Source organism: Ovis canadensis, chromosome 2, assembly GCF_042477335.2.
Source record: "Ovis canadensis isolate MfBH-ARS-UI-01 breed Bighorn chromosome 2, ARS-UI_OviCan_v2, whole genome shotgun sequence".
Lineage (NCBI taxonomy): Eukaryota > Metazoa > Chordata > Mammalia > Artiodactyla > Bovidae > Ovis > Ovis canadensis.
This window is the reverse complement of record NC_091246.1, coordinates 119,526,505-119,544,562: the sequence shown is the minus strand read 5'-3', so window position 1 is coordinate 119,544,562 and position 18,058 is coordinate 119,526,505. Positions and strand designations below refer to the sequence as shown.

General features: G+C 42.3%; 1 pseudogene; it reads right to left on the bottom strand.

Moving 5' to 3' along the window:
- Nucleotides 1-12,091: 12,091 nt before the first annotated feature.
- Nucleotides 12,092-12,350, bottom strand: LOC138434644 (COMM domain-containing protein 6 pseudogene; annotated as a pseudogene).
- Nucleotides 12,351-18,058: the final 5,708 nt, after the last annotated feature.

Sequence of the window (18,058 nt, the reverse complement as noted above, 5' to 3'; positions counted from 1 at the left end):
AGTGGTGGCAGGGCCTAACTGCTACAAAGTAGACTTGTTTTAGACAAGGCTCACTGTGTATGCGCAAAAGAAAAAACTTGAGTACTCTATGTGTGACAAACTGTACAACAGGTTAGTTTCGTTTCTGTTCTGTGTTAAGTGTAAAGCAGTCCAAAAAAGGGTTTTAATGTAGCTTTTTTGTGTACCCATACTGTTAATTGCTGAATGCAATAGTTTGATTACGATGCTGAATAACTGTGTCTTTTTTTTAAACGTGCTGTATAAAGTTAGTCTACTCTGAAGACATTTTGGTAAATTATATCAACAGTGTAAAGTTAGAATTCCTTCAGGGTGATGCCAGGTTCTATTCAAAATTTACTTACAACCTGCTTGAGTGTAGAAACCATTGTCTTCAGAAACCTTGATGTAGTTGAACTGACAGTTAGTTACCATGTTGTGACCTGGAGTTTACCATTAAAAGGGTCACCCAAGCAGAGTCATGGAGTTTTTGGTTATTAATATGATTGTTGACACATCCTATGCAATATATCTAGTTGAATTATGGTACCAGATAAAGTTCTAGATGGGAATGAAGTTTGTGTATAATCCATTATCATGTGTAATCAATAAATTATTTAATATCTTCTTGAAAAAAAAAGGGTAGAGTTCCTTCCTAGCTCTGTAAGAGTCACGCTGACTTGTTGCTCTCTTTGCATGTGTTTGCCTGCAGCATGTATGTATCCTTGATGACTTTTATGTAACATATCAGTATGTCATTTTGATGTATGATCCTTTGTCTCAAAAATGCATATGACTATGCCTTATGCATATGACTATGCCTTCAACTTCTAACAGGTGGAAGAGTTCTCAGAGCTTTCTGAGAATCTGCCTCCCAAGTTATAATCCTCAGTTTGGCTCAAATAAAATCCTCTTTTTTCTTCTTAACTTGATAGCTAATTGAATAAAAAATCTGAAGATGGAACACAGTCTATATGTCCAAAATAGGTATTTACTAAACCTAAGCACTTAGCAAATTTATAGAAGAGTCTGAGGTAATGTTATGGTCTTTATTAGAGACCCAGGGCCTTGGGCCGTTTCCCAGAGGAGCCCCTAGGTGTGGAGGAAAAGTCTGCCCCTGGGGTCAGGTAGTCAGTTCCTTCCCACTCATGCAATCTGGACTGGTCCTTGAATGGCTCACGTTTCATCTTATCTACACATGGGTGATGATATTTACCTCTCAGAATTTCTAGGATGATTAAACAAGAGGAGAAAAATCCTAGACCTAAGACACTCTTAGCATATTAGTCACAACCAGGTCCCAACCTCCCCCTCCTCTCTCACCAGTCACCAAAGGATAAAAAAGTTAGTTTCTGGCCCAAATGTTCTAGACTGAGAGCCTCTGTGATCAGGCTGTAGTTTCCCTCAACATCCAAAAATCCTATATAATGAACATAAATATGAGGAAAGTTACTTCAGCATATGACCTCTGAATATTTTTTGTTATAGAGCTTTTCTGTTATAGAGCTTTTTCTATGGGCTAGATACATTGCACACATTCTTATATAATACTGTTAGGATACATTTTTAAACAAATTATTTCCGTTTTCTCCCTTTCCTAGACCATTTCTACGAGAAACTTAGTGACTATGAGTCTTTTGACATCTGTATAAATTTTTATAAAGATAAGCCACTTGCTGGTTTTATAGCCCAGAACTATTTCACAATCATTTGGGGTTCATCCTTTTGAAATGTAAACACCTGAGGTGACACCTCACTCTGCCTGTCACTGTAGAGTGTAACCTAAGTACCTTTCTTGGAACTGTAACCATCTGGGAAGATTGCAATAGAAATTTATGATTCCATTGGATAAAGGTATTTAGCTAGTGCAAGTGGTTTTCTGATTTCCAAGTGAGTTTAGATGCTGTCAAGTCCTCTAATGGGAAGGTGAGGTGCATTAACTGTGAGAGTTTATGTATGTCGTGGTTAAAAATAGAGTGTCACAGAATGGCTGTGGCAGCTCAGCTGTATAAGTGGGTAGAATATCCTTTGCTATCTCTTTTCACAGATAACCTGAAATGCACTGTACACTGATATGCATATTCACTAGTAAAACTGCTTTCTACTTCTCTGTTTTGTGGAGAGGACTCTATTTTGGAAGGAACTTACTTCCTCGACAATACACACTGTTGTTGTTGTTGTTGTTGTTGTTGTTGTTGTTGTTGTCATTTAGCCACTCAGTCGTGTCCAACCCTTTTGCAACCCCATGCACTGGAGCCCTCCAGGCTTCTCTGCCCAGGCTCCTCTGGGATTTCCCAGACACGAATACTGGAGTAGGTTGCCATTTCCTTCTTCAGGAGTTTTTCTTGACCTAGGGATTGAACCCACATTTCTTGCATTGGCAGGTGGATTCTTTGCCACTGAGCCACCAGAGAAGCCCACAATAATCATTACGACCCTCATTTTACAGATAAGAAAAGTGAGGTGAGGAGGTGAACAGGCCGGGGAGCATCAGAGCTCAATAAGGTTTCTGAACAGAAGTTCACCCACGGCTTTCATATGGCACTGCTGATTACGCTGACAGCACATTTCACGTTCCTGTGACTGGACTTAATAAGATCTGCATTTGGAGAAAACCAGTGGAAAAATTGCTCTGTAAATTGTGAAGTGCTACCAAAGACATCAGGCCTTCTTATGATGCAGGGCTTCAGACATCATGAACTCAAGAATCCCTTCATCCTATGCAATAAGATGCTTCCAGAAGGATGCTGGGCATTACAAACAAAATCAATGGAGTTGTTTTTAGTTAATTATTTGTATATTTATAATTTAATGATTTGTAATAAAAATCAAGCTATTGTAAAATTAAGTTTTCTCTTAGGTAAGCTACTAAATTTAGCTAGACTTCAGTTTTTTAACCCAAAAACAGTAGACAAATTGTAGCACAGCTAAACAAAACTCTATTAGAGGGTTCTAGGTACTTTCACCCGAAGCATTTTGCTGCAAACATTTTTGCCTCATAACTGATAGGCCATAAGGCATTTTTTCCATGAAAGATAAAATAACTGTTTGGCAGTTTAATTTCAACTGGTTCAAATCCATTAGGATTTCTTCCAGTTAATGACATTATTAGTGGTTTATCAAGCTGACAAATGACAATGATCTGCCCCAGAAGTTGGTATACTTTGAAACACACTACATTGCATGAGAAAGAGGCCAGGGGTCTTGAAGGCACAGAGTTGAAATCACATTTCCCGCAGAACTTCAGAATGTCTGTCAATGAACATATGACAATCTGCCAGGAACAAGCAATGTAGAAGGGTTCACAGTGCAACACAGAGAATGAACAAACACACATCCTAGTGTTTGGAAACTGACACCTCTCTTAAGGAAGGAAGACATTTCAGTGAAAATGTGCAATGACAAATAAACAAGTAAAAAATATATATTTATAAAATACTGTGAACAAAAGACCTAGAAAATAAGTGCTTAGGTACAATCCACAAAATAAAATAGTTATGTGTGCAGTATTGCCATGGATACATACACTATTTACTTATTGTTACTTTAACTTTTAAGGTAAAATTGCCTTATCAGTTATTTGACAAGAATGTTTGTGGCAAAGATGTTTACAACAGCAACAAAAAATGATGTTTACAGCAAGGTGCTTACCCAGATAGGACATTAGAGATCCCAAACCTCTCAATTTTCACCTGGTGTTCTGGTAGTAGGACACATTGTCAGACCTTTGGAAATCATGAAAACACAGATGAGGAAACAAAGTCTCCTGATTAGTCACCATCTAGTACTTTCTAAGTAAAACTATATTCCATGCCTTTCTGAGAATGACTGAAAAGTCAAGCTTCTCACCTTGGTTCTCACTGGCATCCTCTGTGTGGGACTGGCCCAACTTCCAGAGGTCCTGGTTAGTTGGTCTGAAGTACTCCCTTCAGTTCAGTTAAGTCACTCAGTTGTGTCCAGTTCTTTGTGACCCCATGGACTGCAGCATGCCAGGCCTCCCTGTCCATCACCAACTCCTGGAGTTTACCCAAACTCATGCCATTGAGTCAGTGATGTCACCCAACCATCTCAGCCTCTGTCATCCCCTTCTCCTCCTGCCTTCAATCTTTCCCAGCATCAGGGTCTTTTCCAATGAGTCAGTTCTTCACATCAGGTAGCCAAAATATTAGAGTTTCAGCTTCCATATCGGTCCTTCCAATGAATACTCAGGACTGATTTCCTTTAGGATGGACTGGTTGGATCTCCTTGCAGGCCAAGGAACTCTTGAGAGTACCATAGTTCAAAAGCATCAATTCTTTGGTGCTCTGCCTTCTTTATAGTCCAACTCTCACATCCATACATGACTACTGGAAAAACCATAGCTTTAACTAGACGGACCTTTGTTGGCAAATGTGGGTATTTTTTTAAACAATGATCTCTCTAGATAATTGTAATCTGCATCACCTTGCTAAGCCTTGTCTGCCCCCTTCCCAGTGGCTCCCTTCCATCTGAAGGAACCCCTTGGTAAGGCAGTGCAGAACAACTTCATTTTTAATCTGGCAAATCCATTATTCTGAGTCAGGACATGTTCATGGGCTGACTTAACTGACTATCTAAGAGGTGCAATCTGGGCCAGGGAGGAGACCAGGAGAGGAAAGAGAGAAGAGCAGCTGCTCACAGCTCAAAGGTCATAAGCTGCAGATGAGGAGTTTTGGAGTCCAGCTCCAGCAGCCAGGGAATCAGCCTGAAGGGATGGGTGGTGTGGGCAAGTAATGATGCAGACTCTCATTTAGTTTTCTTGGACAGCATGTTTATTTCAAGCTTTAGGTTTTCTTTTATACTTTGACAAAGCATTAGGTCAGAGGTTTGACATTTTTAATTTCCCCTCACCCAGATTTATTGTGTCTGTCAATTATTGTTGCCCTTAAGCCGAGTTTCTGCTTCAGTGGTTCTCTCAGAATTGTGTTTACTTTAACTTGTGATTACATTGTAGCTCGTGCTTATATCTGGGCTGCATACCACAAACCTCACTTTCTTATCTTTCTAAATCCTGTTTGCCCCTAGTACCCTGATCTCACTATTTCTTAAGAAGGCTTCTAGCTATTAATATCTCTAAAATTCCTAATCTCTATAAGCTATAGTAAAATATGCTAACATTATAACATTCCTTAAATCTTTAGCTTCTAACTATTTTTAATTATTCCTAAGCTATAAATTCAGCAAACTCTTTTACCATAAACATTTCCCTCACAAATAAGTTGCAGATAACAATCCTTCCCATGGCCTCAAGCTGCGGCCTACATGCTCATCCTAGAACACTCTTTTGTAAAGATCCTTGAACAAATGTCAATGATTAACCTTATGAATTATTTTCTGAGCACAACTGCAGAAGGCTTTGTGCCTTCTCATGCTCCTCTCAAGAATAATAAGCACTTTAATATTCTTTTCAGTCAACTTAGCTGAGGAAAGGAAAAAACAAGTCAGAATCACAAGACCTAGCTCCTTCATCCCGGGTCCATGCCTGTGGGACAAGGAGAGGGAGTTGGGGCTGTGTCAGTAATTTTGTCAGTAATGTCTAACGCGGCTCCCAACAAGGAGTCAAGCTTGAGGAAGTGATCAGCCTAAAATCAACTGGAGACGTTTGGATGGTGGTAGAACCTAAGCAGATCTGACTCCAAAATCTTCCTGAATCCAACAGTTATGCAAATAGCCTTAAACATTGTGAGTCTATGATGACCCATTTGTGGGAAAGCTGCTAAGTTGCTTCAGTCGTGTCCAAATCTGTGCGACCCCATAGACGGCAGCCCACCAGACTCCTCTGTCCCTGGGATTCTCCAGGCAAGAACACTGGAGTGGGTTGCCATTTCCTTCTCCAATGCATGAAAGTGAAAAGTGAAAGTGAAGTCGTTCAGTCATGTCTGACTCTTCGTGACCCCATGGACTGCAGCCTACCAGGCTCCTCCATCCATGGGATTTTCCAGGCAAGAGTACTGGGGTGGGGTTCCATTGCCTTCTCCTTGTGAGAAAGGGTTCTTCCATTTTATCTTCTCCACAACCTTATGAAACTGATACTTTTCCTCCATTTTCCGCACAAGAAAAATGGAGACATTGAGATGTTAATGATGTGCCTGACACAATCAGGAGCAGGCCCAGTAACTGTGGCTCTGGAGTCATGGCATCCAAGGTGGCAGCCAGCACCCACCTGAGGCATTGAGATGTGCTGTAAGTGAAAATTCTCACCAAATTTTTAAGATAAGTAAGATGTGTTAATATAATAAGTGTTTGTGTCAATTACACAATTAAATGATAATATTTTGATACATTTGTTTACACGAAATACGTTATTAAAAGTAATTCCAGGTCTTTCTTTTTGCTTTTCTAATGTGGATACTGAGCCACCAGGGAAGCCCAATGTGGATACTAGAAGATATAAAATCGTGGGTTGAATTTTATTTCTAGTGAGTAGTGCTGCTCAGGATCCTGTCCTCCTAATCCCATATGGCACTCAGTGCAGAGGATGCTGGTATTTCTGGGCTTCATCACCAAGTAACTTCATGATCCTGAGTAAGGCACTTTATAACCCTAGAGTGAATTTCTTAGTCTGAAAAATCGGGGAGCGGGGATGAAATACCCTCACCACAAGATCTGCAAGAACCAAGCATGATAACATACACACACAGAGGCAGTGACAGATCCTGGCACTGATGGAAGGCTGGCAGTGCTAGAAGTGCAGGACACACTCCCTTCTGAACAGCACTCCATGCAAACAGCTCCAGTCATGTAACCCAGGGCTTATGTGCTTTTCAAACTGCTGGACACCCACCGGTGTACTGTGAAATCAAGTTTGGGGGATATTACCAGTGTTAAAAAAAAAAAAAAAACACAGAAAACATTAAAACACTTCTCCAGTTAAGGGAAAGAATAGTTCTCAGGAAGTTTTGATTTTGTATTCGGGGGTGGGGGTAAGGAGGGTTGCTGTAAATGAACTAAGAAAACCCTTTCTTCCTGTGGAGAATGGAGGTGGCTCAGATGGTAAAGAATCTGTCTATAATTCAGGAGACATGGGTTCGATCCCTGGGTCCGGAAGTTCCCCTGGAGAAAGGAATACCTACTCGGATATTCTGGCCTGGAGAATTCCAATGACAGAGGAGCCTGGTGGGAAACAGTCCCTGGGGTAGCAAAGAGTCGGACACGACTGTGCAACTAACACACACACACACACACACACACATACACACAAACTCTTTAAGGGACTGGCAGAGGAACTACATAGAGAACAAACTCATGAAGGGCTAGGAGGAAAGTCGGCAGGGAGCCGGGACAGGGGCTCCTGTGGGTGCGGGAAGGCAAGGGCTTTAGGGCAGCCACCAGGTCGGCCTGAACCATGTCCCCTAAGGTGGCAAGGTGCAGGGGTGATCAGGGGCAGTGGCCAGCGACCAGGCCACTGACAGAGCCTCACCCTGAGAGCACAGACTGCGCTCCCCTGGCTCTGTCCCTGCAAACCCCACCCTCACCAGGTCCTAGCAGTTATTGTGCCTGCTGGTCTTACCACTACGCCCCCATCACTGGAAGTCTCTTTCGGGGAGTAGGTATGGCAAGATGGCAATCTTATGCATTTAGTGAATCAACAGCCACTGTTCAGAAAGTACCACTGCCTTCACGGGAGCAGGCTTCACTTAGCAGCTCTGTGGATGCACGTGGAATCTCGCGTCTGCTGCAGGTGACCAGGAGGGCGCCGGAAAATTGGGATGAGGAGAGCTTCTAACAGGGCATTGCACAGGCTGTAGGTCTGCACCGGAGGTGGCTGCAGCCTGGGCTGTCAGAAGCACAGAGCCGGTGGGCGGGAGCCCTCCCTGCGGACCTGCTGGAGTAGGTGGGAACAGCTGTCCCCGGGCTGTCTCACCAGCCTCCTAGCCAGGAAGCCCTAGCCAGTGGCTTGCACGTGGCTTCCTGGGTTTCAGGCAGGTGTGGAGGTAGGTGTTGATCTGACAAAAGACCCCATCACTTTGGAGAACGCTTTTGAAAAGATTCAGCGTCCCTTAGGGTATCAAAGCCTCTTGTGTTTATTTGAAAATAAACTTTTCAACAGAAAACTTCATTCCTCTTTTTCATGTAATAGGAATTGACATCTGTAGTAGGCACATTAACAGCCCTCCTAACATGTCCCTATCTAAATCCTAGAAGTTGTGAATATGTTAGGCTATACAGCAAAGGGGAAATTATCCTGGATTATCTAAGATATGGAATCACAAGGCTCCTCAAATGTGGAAGAAAGAGGCAGAGAAGAATCTATGGGGATGGAAGCAAGGTCAGAAAGAGAGATCTAAAGATGCAATGCTTCTGGCTTTGAAGATTGGAGAGATGGAAGAAAGGGTCAAGATTCAAGGAATTCGGGAAGCCTCAAAGCTGGAAAAGGCAAGGAAATGACCCTCTAGATCCTCCAGAATATAACACAGCCCTGTTAGCACTTTGATTTAGCCTGTGAGAGCTAAATCAGACTAATTTAGCTAATCAGCTAAATTCAGACTCCTGAAGTACAGAACTGTAAGATAAGTTGTGCTGTTTTTAGCTACTAAGTTTGTGGTAATATGTCACAGCAGCAACAAGAAACTGAAGCAACATCCTACTTGAGGAAACACTGAACTACAGCATACTCCAGATCTACCTAATCGCCCAATCAAAAAGGAAGACAGATACCAGTCCTGCGTGACCCTGGGTCCTGGTAGCCATCACTGCTCTCTGCGCATTCACAAGCCACCATTCATAACTCATGTCTGGGATCCTGCCTTCATGTCCCTTGGGTGCACAAAGAAAGCCTGACTCATCTTGGTTAGTGCCAAGGTCACACTGTACATAAAAATTGATGAGCATAGAATGTCCCAGTTGTTTAAACAAAAGGGTTATACATACAACTTGTACACACTTGAATATTTCTGAAAGGATGAATGAGAAGCTTGCTAAAGAGAGGGCCTTGGTTTGGGGTCTGAACTAGGAGGGAGATTCTTCGTACTGTACACACTTTTGTGTGTGTGTGTTTTTCAGTATTTCTATAGTTTTATCTGGTACCACTTCTTTACATGATCACGTGCTCTTTCCCTACAAAACGCAAACAACTAAGGAAAGAGAAAACAGGCAGAACACAGGTGGAGGCATGTGGATCAGGAGCAGCATACAAGAAAAAGCCTGGGCGAGTGAGTCCTCATTCACTTGTGGGTGCTACGTGGGCCAGTGTGGCAATCTATCTGTTATATTGCCACTGGGAGTTTCCCTTACTAAGCCATGTTGTCCTTTGTTGGAAGACAGGATATTCAGGGTTCTGCAAAGGCACTGGGACTCACATAAGCATGGTGGTAATTGATGAAACTGCTCTGCTTGGCAGCCCCCCTGTGAAAGAGAGCAGGTATGAGAATCCAGATGTCATACTCTCCCATGGATGCTCCTTTACAGACAGTGTGTTGTCTAGGCCTCCAGCTTCTTACCTCAACTTGAGAAATGCTGGATATTCAACATCAGGTTAAAATAGAAAATAAGACCAGATCAAAAGACCAATGTGAAAAGGTTCTGGTAATGAGAATTTTTCAGCATTGACCAAAATCACAAAAGGAAGTGGTAAAAATTCATTTCCAAGGGACTCAGTAGCAATAAGGTAGAGCTTTGCCTGCTGGGACTCTCAGACCAATGTGTGAGGTGGGTCATCCCCACAGACACCCTCTACTGTGTAGTGGAAACATCTGCAACAGCTGTTGTGGACAGACAGTCATGAGCTTGTGCTTACCATTTCCACAGTGTGAACTAGCTTCATCACATTCACTTCTTCATCCCAATGTTAAGATCACTGGGGGAAAAAAGTTGTCAATGAAACTGTGTGTTAATGCAAACAAATGGGGGGAAAAGGTAAAAGTAATAAGTAAAATCTACTGAATGACATTTGATTGGAGAAGAGCCCTTTTATAATGATTTATTCTCCAGGCTAACATATCCTTGGCTCTCTGTATATGCACTAATTTTCTAGAGGAAAAGAGTGGAGCCAAATAATGTAGAAATAGAAGGCAGGACAAGTATCCTCACCTTTAGTATTAAATAGTAATTATGAGATGGTTGGATGGCATCACCAACTCGATGGACATGAGTTTGAGCAAGCTCCAGCAGTTGGCGATGGACAGGGAAGCCTGGCATGCTGCAGTCAATAGGGTTGCAAGTGCTCTGGATACTGCGGCAGCTACAGCTAAATTTGGATCCTGCATCTAAGTGCTCTTTGTTTCTAAGTGTTCTTCCAAGGTTGATGTTTTGGTCCAGAATTCCAAAGAATTATTACCCAAAAACTCTTACCCAAAAAATTATTACCCAAAAAATCTTACCCAGTACTTAATTTGGGCTAACAGTCTTTATAAGGAAAGAAACAACCTCTCCCATCCTTGTGAATAAATTCTTGCTAGCCTAACCATCATCTCTAACTTTTAGGAGAAGCACACTGACTGAAACCACCCATTCTGGCCGGAAACCACAGTAACTATTTGCATGAGGTATTTTATGACAGGAGGTTCTAGTAAGGAACACGGAACTAACAAGCCACCACCAACTGGAAGAATTCCAGAGAGGTCAACAGGAGATGCCAAGTGTCCTACCACCTCCCAGAACCTTTCTTGCTGGCCTCCATCTTGGCTGAGCCATGTGTGTGCCACCAGGAAAGACCCTGAGTCAGAATGATTGGCCAAAGACAACACAGAAACTAATCCCGTCACCATAAAAGCCAAGACTTTGAGCCACATGACAGAGCAGTCCTCCTGGGTTCCCTTACCCTGCTGTTCTCCACCTGGGTGCCCCTTCCCAATAAAGTCTTTTGCTTTGTCAGCAGATGTGTCTCCTTGGACAACTCATTTCTGAGTGTTAGACAAGAGCCAATTTTTGGTCCCTGGGAAGGGTCCCCCTTCCTGCAACATAACCCCTGGGTTTTCTGCCTGATGTCTGTTGCTGAGAACCGTGCTAGAGCTAGAGGGCCAGCACTTGTCCAGAGCAGCTTCTAGCCTTTTGCAGATTTGCTAACCAGGCATACGGCTCAGAAGCAAAGCCACAAAGAGGTTGTGTCCCAGAAATATCTCTGCTGATTAGAATCTTGTCTAAACTTAGTTTATTAACAGAATCAATGTTTCAAGCAAAAATGCAATTCCTCCGGTCTCCTGTGTTCCCTGGCCTGTGATGTGTTCCTGGAGGTGATGAGTTGATTACAGAGACTCTGATGAAAAATTTTTTATATTAATAGTTTGCTATTAACTTTTATATGCATTTAAGAAACTATTACTAGCAAAATATTGCTATTAAGCAACCAAGTAGAATGAATGGTTATATTCAAAGTCAAATTAGAAAAAATATTAAGAAAAATAGATTTAAAACATAGCCATGAAAAATACCATGAGTCATAGGCCAGTGACTGATGCTGGGAAGTGCAAGGAGTGTGTGAGGGTGGTCCTTTGTGGGTCTTGCACAAGCCAGTACATCAGACAGCACATAGCAAGCTCCTTCACTCTAAAGACCCTGCTTCCATCCTCTCTAGCTCCCTAGACTTTATCTGTTGATTTGTTCACTGTTTTTCATTGGAAGAGTCTCCGGCAATTTTACCTCTCTTACACACCATTGTTTTCACTTTTCCATATTCTCTTCCAGGAAGAGCTTCACTTGCATGAAGCTATTTGCATGCATATTTTTCCATGGTTGTTTTTATCATGCAGATAGTTTACATTTTGGCTTTATTTCATTCAGTAATATATCAGAATTATTTTCCATTTGCAAATAGTTTTCATTTTTAAGGGTTAGTTGTTTCCATTTCTTAGAAATGAGTACCATTGGACACATAGCTCTTGCCTTCTACTGAACTTTTAGGCTTTTTTAGAGAATAAATTCATGTAAGTGGCATGAATGAGTCAGAGCATATAAGTTTTCATTGGTCCTTTTTTTTTCCTATTTATCTGATTTCTTTTATTATTTAAGAAAAATGGAAAATCAAAGGTGCAATTTTCATTCAATAAATATCATTTGATCCTTAGGCAGTTTTGTTGCAGAAAGTGAAGTCCATGATTTTAGAATGATGGTAGCAATTCATCAACCAAGTAATCAGTTTTCACACAGTTTCAAAAATTGCAGCAATTGCCTTGAACTGTCTGTAGAAATCCTGACACTGTGGAATTGTCATTTCAAAGGACTTGTTCTTTGCTTGGCCTAAATGATCTGCCACCTTGAGCATCACTGTAACATAAGGATACTTAAGTGATCTGCAGCTGTCCAAGCTCACAGCCATACCCAGCTTCCACTGAAAATCTACGAGTTGGTTGGTGACGTTTGGACTTAGCATCCATCTGTGGCTCACTAGACACCTCCATTGTATGGTCCAGGGTTCTCACCATTCACTCAGGTGGAAGCTCCTGGGGCCATCTCATCATCAGTTCTGAACTGTCCACACCATTAAGCTTGAGTCTTCTTAGACCCTAAAAATAATGATTGCTTTTATTCTTATAGGCAAAGAACATTTTCAAAGAAAGGGGTAAAATGTTCAGTGGAAAAATGACAAAGGATATGAATATTTTCTCAGAGAAGAATGAATACACTTGGCTGTAAGCATATGATAAATTCTCAACCTAATCGATCATTAAAAATTTGCAAATTCAAGCAAAAAAAAGATACCTAGCAAGGTCTGAAAAGTTTGAGGACAGATCCTGAATTTAAGGTTGGGGAAACAGCCACTTTCATTAAATTTCTGCAGATATGTTAACTGACAAGATTTGGGGGGAGGATAATTTGATAATCACCGCCAAAACTTAAAATGTAAATGCTTTCTGATCCAATAATTCTAAGACTAGATCGTGGAGACTTACAAAAGTTCACAAGGGTAAATAAACAACTGTATTTATGTCAATATAATGTTTAATAGTGAAAACTGGAAGGATTTTAAACCTCCACCCACAGAAGACCTGGTTGAATAAATCATGATACATGTACCTCAAAGCACTGCCACTGACAGAGGAGAGGTCTGAAATATAGTACAGACATCTGCCAGGGTCAGTCCCAAGAGACACAGTTGGTGCAAACTCTTAGTTGCATGATGTAGGATCTAATTCCCTAGCCACGGATTGAACCTAGGTCCCCTGCATTGGGAGTGTGGAGTCTTAGCCACTGGACAACCAGAGAAGTCCTCACAGTATTTCCTTTCTCAATAGAACTAGCCAATGAGTTCATTCTTTTTCCCTTAGTGAGTCTTCCAGTGACCAAAATACTAGTCTAGGTACCAGAAAACTAGCATTCTAATACTTTCACTGAATGAGTCACTGGATTACACACTGTGCCAGAAGCTGGCCAGGAAATAAAATCTTGTCATTTATGGATGAGAAAAAATGCATCACAAAGAGTACAGATGACTGCCAGAGGGTGTTGAGAATGCAGTCTGAGAAAACTGGCCAGCACTGGGTCCAGGACTTCTCCAGCCTTGCTCTCTGCTTATGGAAACAGAGCTTGTGCCACAAGCCCAACTTCCCATGCGTGACAGCCTCCACACTCTGACCGCTGTCCACAGAGGTTAGATGCAAGCCCACATGCAAACATTGCTGTGCCTTTGTCCTGAGACCTACTGCTACACCTCTGACTGACTCTACCCAGATCCGTACCTGCCGAAGGCCAGCTTCCAGAGCAGGGCCTCTGGCCATGATGGAATGTTCTGGACATGCACTCAACAGGCCACCACAAACCACAGATGCTTACTGAGCACTTGAAATGTGACTACTACAACTGACAGACGAGGTTTTTCTTGTATTTCTTTTAATAAACATACATTTAAATAGTCACGCATGGTTACTTGCTACTGTGTTGGGTAAATGACACTCTAAAGATACAGCCTTTGCTTTAAGAACTCTGACAAATCTGACTACAACATGTTGGATTGTGGTTAGCTGGACCATGTAAAACTACTTATGGGGAATTTTATGTGCAATACAAGAAGGAAGAATAGAAAACAAAGAAAGCAGGAGAAACAGAAGAGAGGAATGAGTGCCTGTTTTTGAAGTGTGGCAAAATGATAGGGCCGCCAGGGTCTGTGGTTGCATCTGAATGGCCGTGGTCAGTGCCCCGGGCATGTGTGAAGTCTGGCTTTGCAGCCACTAAGAGGGGGATTTGCTGCTTCCAGCTTCTCAGTACAACCTGCCACAAGTGGAAGCTCATTCCCGTGCTTTGCTATGGGCCCAGCTTAACCAACACTCCCGGTACCTACATGTACACCCAAAATGTTATTGGATATGATGGCTTACAAATCTTGATGTACATAGAATGGATTGGCACAAAAAGAAGCAAGCTTAGTTTCTCCATGATCTAGCATAGAGTGGGGTTGAGGTTTGCAATAACAATAGGCTGACCTGCTCTGCTGGTCAACTCTCATTTCTCCCTTGGGTTCCTCTACCATCTGTGGTATGCATCAATATATCCCAAAATGAGCAACAAAACGGACCATTTTCAGGGCAAGTACTCTCAAAAACACCTACAAATTCATGTGGGGGACCCCATTTGGGATTAGATTTCTCTAATTTCTTAGAGCATACTATTGTAAGTCAATTTCAGTTTACATATTTTTTTCACCTTTAAAAAACACATCCATTCTTTTTCATTTGTTTTAGTCACATATGAAACTTACAAATATAGTCATAAAATAGATGATAGGTATTATGGATAGCCATTTTCTACCCCAAAGATATAATATTCCCCTATATTTTCTAATGTACATTTATAATTTTTTGAGTGTTTAATTTTTTAATATTTGTGAAATTTAAATTTGCTAATAATGAGAAAAAGAGCTGCCAAATTTTTTATCAGTTCTTTAAATATTGATATATTTCTTTTTTTCCACCCATGTAAAACACTTTCTTCAATATTTACCATATTCCTAGATGTACATCAGCTTTTTCTAGATCTGAGATTTCTGTTTCTTGTTCCATCTATCTCTATCAATTTAATTAATACAGTTTTCAAAATTCCTAAAATTCTTCTTACTGTTGCTGTACATTTTCTCTTCTAGATGAATATTAGTATCAGTTTGTCAAGTTTAATTCTAAAATCCTTTAGGTAATTTGGTTGCTTATTTTCTAAGCCTGTCACTCAGTCATGTCTGACTCTTTGCGACTCCATGGATTGTAGCCCACCAGGCTCCTCTGTCCATGGCAAGAATACTGGAGTGGATTACTAAAGATCCTCCTCCAGGGGATCTTCCTAACCCAGGGATTGAACCCAGGTCCCACATTGCAGGCAGATTCTTTACCAACTGAGCCACCAGAGAAGCCCATGAATACTGGAGTGGGTAGCCTAACCATTCTCCAGGGGATCTTCTCAACTCAGGAATCTAACCAGAGTTTCCCACATTGCAGGCAGATTCTCTTCCAGCTCAGCTACCAGGGAAGCCCAAGCCTAAACAATATAGTGGGGAGTTAAATGTTACCCACTATGAATCTTGCCTTCTCCCTGCCCTTACCAACCACATTTCCATACCACACATTGCTGGCAGAAAACAGCACTCCTCACACAAACATACCCTATTTCCACTCATCCTGTGTTCTGCCATGATGCCAGGCCAATCCCTACATGTTATGGCTGCTGTGGTCTTCCTTGTTGCCTTTTAACCCAAGGAGTCCACTTTGGAGGATCAGTCCAAAGCAAATAGATATGCATTCAAGTGGAAATGTATGTATACCTCAGCATTATTACTAATAGAGAAAATAGCCCTAAATATAGGCATAGAAAAGATCTGTGAAGCAAATACATGCCACTAGCCATGCCAGGCAGACCAAGTTTGGACTAGCTGGTAGAGTGCTCAGCCATAAGTGGCCACTGTCAGCTTGGTGCTACCCTCATAGCGATGTCTACAAAGACTTCAGGTGACCCAGAGACACTTCAAGAAAAATGTTAAATAGAAAAGTGAAGCATATAGCTACAGGTATAAATATATATAATCTTAACAGCAATGTAAAAGGAACTTATATATTCATTCAATGAATGTCTCTTGAGCATTGACCCTCTAGGGGAGATATCCACTCTTACTCCGTCTTTTTCTCCATGACTTATGGTGATGTTAAAGGGGGATGGCATAGAATATCCTTAAGGAGAGGCTAGCTAAGCCCCTGGACAAGGCTTCGAAAGGTGTTACCACACATGTTCAGGTCCAGAGACTGGATTTTTCCCCCAGATACCCAAAATTGACGAGGCTTATGAGGATCAAATAATGATGATAATTTATGAGTCAATTGCCAAGATGCCTGTGTACCACTTTCTTCAATGCCAATAAGGATAGAATTCTCCAATAAGTGGAGAATTCAGTGATCCCTCTGGAGCTTTCTGATCCCAGAAGAACCTAACTCAGCCTTGAAAAAGCACTGGCTGACCCAGAATTGGAGCCAGATGTGTGTCTTGGAGAAAAGCCAGCCAGATCCCAGTGAGAGAGCCATGGCAAAGCTAAAGGGTCCACTTTGAGGGGTTTCCAAACAGGCCATATCCTCTCAGCTAACATTTTGTGTTTTATCTCTACTGTATAAAGCATACCCAAACTTAAAAGCTTAAACAATAACTTCTTATCTCAGTTTCCCCGAGTCAGGAACCTGGCTGTCGCTGGGCCAGGACAGAGTGGCTCCAGTGGCTCAAGCCATACATGGGTCTTTGTGCATACATCCCCTACAATGTGTATTTTATACTTTGCATACTTATTCCCAGCAAAGCCTTTCTATGACTAGACATCTAAGCACAGGAACTTTCAATGCTAGCTTTTAAAGTCTGAGTATTCAAATAACTCCTGACCTGACCACTGGATTTGATGAGATTAGGCCACACAGGAGGCAGGTGAGCAGTGGGGCCACAGTCTGTCCAGTGGGGTCTGTGTGGGTGTGCTGAAGTGGGCTTCCCCAGCCCTCTGCACAGCACTGTCTTCCTCCCAAGCTTCTCTGAGACAGTAGAACTTGCTCCTGGAGTGTGCCTCTTGCCTGAGGCCTTCTTTCTTTTAATGCCAACATACCCACCCCTCACCCCACCCCACCCTCACCTCCCCAAGCCCCCACCCCCATCTTACAGATCAGAGGCCAGATTGGTGCAGGGGCTGAGCACAGTGCCCTGCCCCACAGTTTCACCGCACATGTGAGAACCCCACCTCCAGCCCTCCGGGTGCCACCTCCTAGTGCCTGGCACTCTTCCTTTCACATAACTGAGGCACTGGCCCTGTGCGTGTGAATGTGGGGACAAGACTCAGCGTGGTCAAAGCCCCTGAAGCCAATTCTATTCCTTAACCTAGAGTACACCCCATGGAACCAGATACAAGGCTGGCGACTCTGACACTGCAAGCCCCCTGTGACTGCTCTGCCGTCCCTCCGCTGGGACTCAGGCACAGCCTTACTGGGCATACTACAAGAGGCCACCAAGGATGTGGGCTTCTCGCCTGTCATGTGCTGGGAACATCTTCCCTGGTCATCCTCAAAACACACACAAATGGCAGCTCTATAAACAAGACTGCATTAATCAGTCAGACCTGCTAGTCCTAGACCCACAGGACCATACTGCCTGCTCTTTCCGCCAGAGGGACAAAGATGGTCTCTTGATAAACACATCCTGCCTCTATCAATGTCAGTTGCCAGGAACTCGACTGGAACCTGTTTGCCTACAAGTGACCTGGTAAAGCAACCAGGAACCAGGTTCCTTTCCAGACTGCATCTGCACTCCTGCGGCTGTACCTTCATCTTTGTTCACATTGATTGATGCCTGTCTCCCAAATGACGTGTTTGTCACCTCTACCTGCCTCCTTCTCTTCTTTTCCTTCTTCTAGAAAATATGGTTCTTGATATTGATAGTTCTAACATACCATGATTTTTTATCTTTCCCTTCCCCAAACACCATGCCTTCAATTCCACATTAGAGCTAAAAATTATCTCTTTGTCTTAGAATCACAAAACTCAATTGCTTAAAAGAAACCATAACATGGGTCTCTTTGAAAAAACTGAGCATATAAAGAAATTCAGAATATGGGGAAAATGCAGAAATAGCTAATATTGGGAAAAGTGTGTGTATGTGTGTGTGT